The sequence below is a fragment of the Myotis myotis genome, unplaced genomic scaffold, assembly GCF_014108235.1.
Source record: "Myotis myotis isolate mMyoMyo1 unplaced genomic scaffold, mMyoMyo1.p scaffold_m19_p_3, whole genome shotgun sequence".
NCBI lineage: Eukaryota > Metazoa > Chordata > Mammalia > Chiroptera > Vespertilionidae > Myotis > Myotis myotis.
This window is the reverse complement of record NW_023416335.1, coordinates 166,984,358-166,990,357: the sequence shown is the minus strand read 5'-3', so window position 1 is coordinate 166,990,357 and position 6,000 is coordinate 166,984,358.

The window sequence follows — 6,000 nt, the reverse complement described above, 5'->3', positions numbered from 1 at the left end:
ACAGAGTGGAAAGTCTCAAAGAGAAAAGACCCAGGAATAAGGACATCGTTTGACTGCCAAAGGGGTCTTTGAAAACTATAATGGGAATTAGATCTCACACTTTGCTTCGTACTCTTTCAGATCCTCATGCTGCTCCCTAGGAAAATAATTCTTTACCTCAAATATAAACTTTGATGTTTGAAAAGTGAAAGCAAGCTGCTTCCCCAGCCAAAAAAGGACTGATTTTAAACTACTTAGAAGAGACATCTTTTCAAAAGGTAGGGGCAGCACATAACATTTTCTCTGATGCCCAGTTTCCAAGCACTGAGCCGTCACCAGAGACCTAGTTTGCTTCCACCTGCCTGACTGAGAAAAAGACACCCACCCTCCTCTCAGGCATGTTGTGTTTAGCCTGAATAATATGTCTAAAAATCAGAATTGAAATATTTGTCTGCAAATAAGAGGTATTTTGCCCACAAAGAATGTATCAAAAATTATTGTGTCCAGAGTGTTCATATTATGAATAAAAGGCTGAGAATCAAATATAAAAAATAATAGCATATGCTAGGGGGACAGTGAGTATGGCAACATAAAATATCATAGCAGAGATAGGGTTTCACATCTATAGGAAAAATTTTATTTTTATTTTTTATTTTTCTCTTCTTCTAAAATATATTTTATTGATTTCCCACAGAGAGGAAGGGAGAGGGACAGAGAGTTAGAAACATCGATGAGCCAGATACATCGATCAGCTGCCTCCTGCACACTCCCCACTGGGGATGTGCCCGCAGCCAAGGCACATGCCCTTGACCGGAATTGAACCCAGGACCCTTCAGTCCGCAGGCCGATGCTCCATCCACTGAGCCAAACTGGCCAGGGCAATTTTATTTTTCTTAATAAGAATAATAAGCCAAAAATAACACACAACCAATCTGAAGTAAAATGGTAAAACCAATGTAAAGGGAATTTTGAAGAACTGATTGTTTACTGATATTTAAAAAGGAATGATAGAATAAGGCTGATAAATTAGATACAAAGTTTTTGAAGTTATATTTCTACTAAACAGGAATAATTTGCATTTCAACCAGACAAATAACTATAAGTGAACATTTAGTGTTTATATTTTATAATATGTAATATTTATATACTATATGCAGTACATATAGTAATTATGCAGTTACATATTACAAATTACATGTATACATGTGTAATTATGTATTACATTTAATATTATAACATGTAATATTGACATATTACAATTTTTAGATTTATTACAAAATGTGGGCCTTTGCTAAATAGTAAGCAGCACATCAAACAAAAGTCCATTCCTCTCGATGGTTAAGTAATCCATGGCTGGTGCTGATAATGTCCCAGTCCAATACAGTAGGTCCTCGGGTAACATCGGAGATCTGTTCCTATGGTGCCACGTAAAGCGATTTTCGCCCTAAGTCGGAGCCCACCTACATAAGCACCTACATCACTCACATGGAGCACATACACAGCAGTAATGAAGTGAAACAGTAAAAAAAAAAATTAAAAGATAACAATTCCTGACCTTTACTTGTGGTAAATAAATAATAAAAATCATAAAGCACATATGTACATACGTCGAAATGATGGAACTTTTTTTTATATAAATAAATGGGAGATGGCGACGTAACCACAAAACGATGTACATCGAGTCTGATGTAACCCGAGGACTGCCTGTATTATGTCTTGTCTTAATTCTAAGTTTTGGATAATTAAAAAAAAAATGTTTTTGTTGTTAATCTTCACCTGAGGTTATTTTTTCCATTGATTTTTAGAGAGATTGGAAGGGAGGAAGGGAGGGGGAGGGAGGGAGGAAGAGAGAGAGAGAGAGAGAGAGAGAGAGAGAGAGAGAGAGAGAGAGAAATATCGATGTGAGAGAAACACATCTATTGGTTGCCTCCAGCACACACCCAGACCAAGGCCAGGGATCAAACCTGCAACCCAGGTATGTGCCCTTGACAGGGAATGGAGCCCATGACTCTTTGGTGAGCGGGCTGATGCTCTAACTGTTACAGAACTTACCAGGTGACCGAAAAATATGAAGGAGTACCGGAGGCACAGGAAAACACATTTATTTCCAGACGTTTCACATGTACCAGTACAGTGACTCAGGGGAGTCTGTTTCTCTCCAAATCCTGAGCAAACCAATATGGAGGAAGCTTTCCCTTTATACCCCTTTGGTTTCTTTGTCCCCCAAATATGGATCATACTTCTGGACCTTTTGTGGGCTTTGAAAAAAGCCCCATGTGCTGGGATGGGGGCAGTGAGACCACATCTCAAGGTCTGGCCTGGCGCCAGCACTGATAACTTGGTCTGGGGGTTGTGTATTGTTCATGGTTTATGGCCTCTCTAAAATGGGGTAGTACTTAGGTAAACAGGTTTTGCAGGACCAGATAATTAAAGGGGCAGTGACTACCAGGGGTGGGCAAACTTTTTGACTCGAGGGCCACAATGGGTTCTTAAACTGGACTGGAGGGCCGGAACAAAAGCATGGATGGAGTGTTTGTGTGAACTAATATAAATTCAAAGTAAACATCATTACATAAAAGGGTATGGTCTTTTTTTTTTTTTTTTTAGTTTTATTCATTTCAAACGGGCCGTAGTTTGCCCACGGCTGGACTAGACTATAGGCTAACAAGAATGTGCATTAGGTTACTGGCACAGATTTAGATTGTTAGCTCCCCGAAAATGTCTCATTTTCCCCATCATAATCACCAAGAACACTGGCCAGGGCAGTTTTGGATAATTTTTAAAATATCTCTGGCTATGCCATGATCAATTACAATTTATTGGCCTGAAGAAGGAACCTGGCATGATTATTTTTCAAAGCTATCATAAATTCATAAAATATATAAAATCTACCTACCACCATTTTGGAACTAACTATGAAGAACCAAGTTGTGGTTAAACAGGGATCTACCAATTAAAATTTTCTGATGCATATGATCAAGAAATGTCTCTAGTTTCTATCTGTGATGTGGAGCCAGGCTAACTGGGAGCCTGTAGGTGGGAAATAGGGGTTGGGGTTGGGTTTAATCGGGAGGAGTGTTAACATAAAGACTGCTCAAGAGCTTATTAAGATAAGAGAGGAGGATACAGCACAAAAGGAAATGAACAGTAAAAGCAGAGAGACCGGAATCTGAATTGAGATGAATAGGTAAGAAGAGAATCGACAGTGTATTGTTCATATGTTTTTGTACCTTCTTGTGAGTTAGAAAATTCACAGACATGGAATTGATGGAACCAAAGTTAAGAGCATGTATAATATTAATGAATATTGCCAAATTTCTACTCTTATCAGCTGCTTATGAAAATGGCTTTCTTACATTTTTACCAGAACTATAATCTTTGCCAATATGAAAGGAAAAAATTTTTAAAGGTAGGCATCAATGTTCTAATTTGCATTTATTTACTTATGAGTTAGACTTTTGTTAGATTGAACATCTTTCTATGTGTCTATTTCTTTCTCTGATAGATCCCTTTATGTTTTTGGAACCCATGTTTCTATTGGGCTTTTTTTTTTTTTTTTTCTTCGTGACTTTTTAAAAACTCTTAATTTGTTCGGAGATGAGTCTGGGCTATGCAGCCAAGGACTGTGTAGGCAGAACTTTAAGAAACTTCTAGGTGCTTCTTTGAAAAAGCAATTTAGTAACTTTTAAACAAGGAAAAGTCCATCAAAAGGCCCCTCTTAAATTCTAAATAGGAGACAAAAAGTCAGGCACAACCCCAAGTTGAAGGATGTAACTGGAACATTTTGGTGGTTTAATGACTGTGCAAAGCCAAACAGCCTTTGATGTATTGAAACAATGACTATTGAGAGGGTCAGGCAAATACACAGAGGCACCCGGGAACATAACATTAAGTCTCCCATGAATTCCTTGCCTTTTGTGTTTTACTAGTTTTAGACCCTCTCTTGTAGAATGAGATGATCTCAGAAAGGGACAGGAACAGTCTTAAGAGAAGCAAAGAGGAACTTGGAATGAGGGACATCTAAAGCCCACAACTGGGGTGGGGAAAGCGAGAGAGTTGTCTCTGACCCAGCGTGCAGCTGTCATTGGAGTCCTTTCTGAGCCAGACCGCCTGGAGGGCATGCGTTGGGAGCAAACTTGCAGCGAGAACTTATTCCTCGCTTGGGGTCCTAAGGTGACAGCCACCACAGCACTGCGTGGCTGAGGGTCATTTTCCCTCCTTCACTTCAGTCATAGAGTCGTGGGCCTGGGCGGGCAGGACTGCAGCAGGAGACACAGATGGAACGCATTGTGCAGAGTTCATCAGGGACACTGCGCAGCGGGCACCACAGGCGCTTCACTGCGCGGGGCGAGAAGCCCGCTGTGGGCTGCTTACACTCACCAGTTGGTCCTCTTTGCCTGCAGTTCGGAAGCAGGCACCTCTGCAGTCACATGCCCCAAGGGTTCATGGGCAATTTGGAGTTGGACATCTTAGTAATTCGACGCAGGAATACTTTGAATAATTTTGACCCCAAACTTGAGAGTCAGGTCATACCATTTGCAACGTATAAGTGGCAAATGTTAGTTTTGTTTCTTCTAGGAGTTTTGGATTTATTTATTTATTTATTTATTTATTTATTTATTTATTTGCATTTTGGCACTTTTGTAAGTCATGGAGTTTTGAAATATTTATTGATCAGTTACTTCCTTTGTGACTCATGTGTTTTATACCAAGAAAGGCCTCCCCTTCTCCAAGAGAGTATATATGTAAGATATAGGTATACAGAGAATCACAGGAAAATTGTGAGAGACTTTGAAATGGGCAAAGAAGGTTCCTGGGCGACGTTTCAGTGGAATACTGCACAGCACTTCCAGGTTATCTGGAAAGAGACCTAGGATAGAATGCACGTGTATGAGAGAATGGATAGAATGTATTCCAGTAACCATTAATTACCAGAATAAGTTAACCACAGCCTGTCAGTTTTATTATTATTAAGTAAGTTTCTGCTTCCTGAAACTTGGCTGAGGCTATGCTATAAGCTTCAGGCCAAATTTTGTTGTTTTTTTAAAATATATTTTTATTGATTTCAGAGAGGAAGGGAGAGGAAGAAAGAGAGATAGAAACACCAACGATGAGAGAGAATCACTGATCGGCTGCCTCCTGCACACCCCGACTGGGGGTTGAGACTGAAACCCAGGCATGTGCCCTGACTGGGAATCAAACTGTTGCCTCCTGGTTCATTGGTCGACGCTCAACCACTGAGCCACACTGGCCGGGCCAAATTCTGGTTCTTTAGCAAAGACACACAGCCCCAGATTCTCATGGAAAAGGACTGTGCAAAGTACATTAAACTACTGACATTTCAAAGAATAGAGCCTTGGTACAAGCTTCTGAGCTGACATTACTTAGGCAGCTTTCAGGCTGTACTTGTGGAGTGAGGGTAGACTCACAAGACTCTTCTTAGTCCAGGCAATGTTATGAAAGCAGAATGCTAACCCAAGATCCAGCAAAACGGAACTGCACAGGGGGAATGTGCGGATGAAGGAAATTTACTGTGGTTGTGTTGAGGCTGTTTTAATGCTCTATTTTCTGGATGTATAGGAGGTCATTTCTCTTTCTTCTTAAGCTGTCTTTAATCTACAATTCAGTGGACTCTACATTTGTAAAGTGAAGTTAAACATTTTTTTTCCTGCTCCTCACTGAATTTCCCTTTACCGCCCCCTCCAATTAAAAATCTTTGTTTCCTTACAGCAATATTATTATTTGCATAGGTTCAACAAGAACTTTTATTTCTACCAGTATATTTTTTTAAATACCCAAGGAAGCCTATAAGTTAGTTAAAACTTGTTGAGCTTATGCAAATAATCAGGCCAGACCTAATGACATCAGTCTTTAAAAAAAATTTTTTTTTTTATGACTGAGAATAATCTTAGAGACTTTATATCACGAAGGGGGGCGGGGAGGGAGGATGGAAAACATTTTGAAAGGCCTAAAAGGTTACTGGGTGTATTTTCTCCGCAATACTAGGTGTCCTTTCTGGGT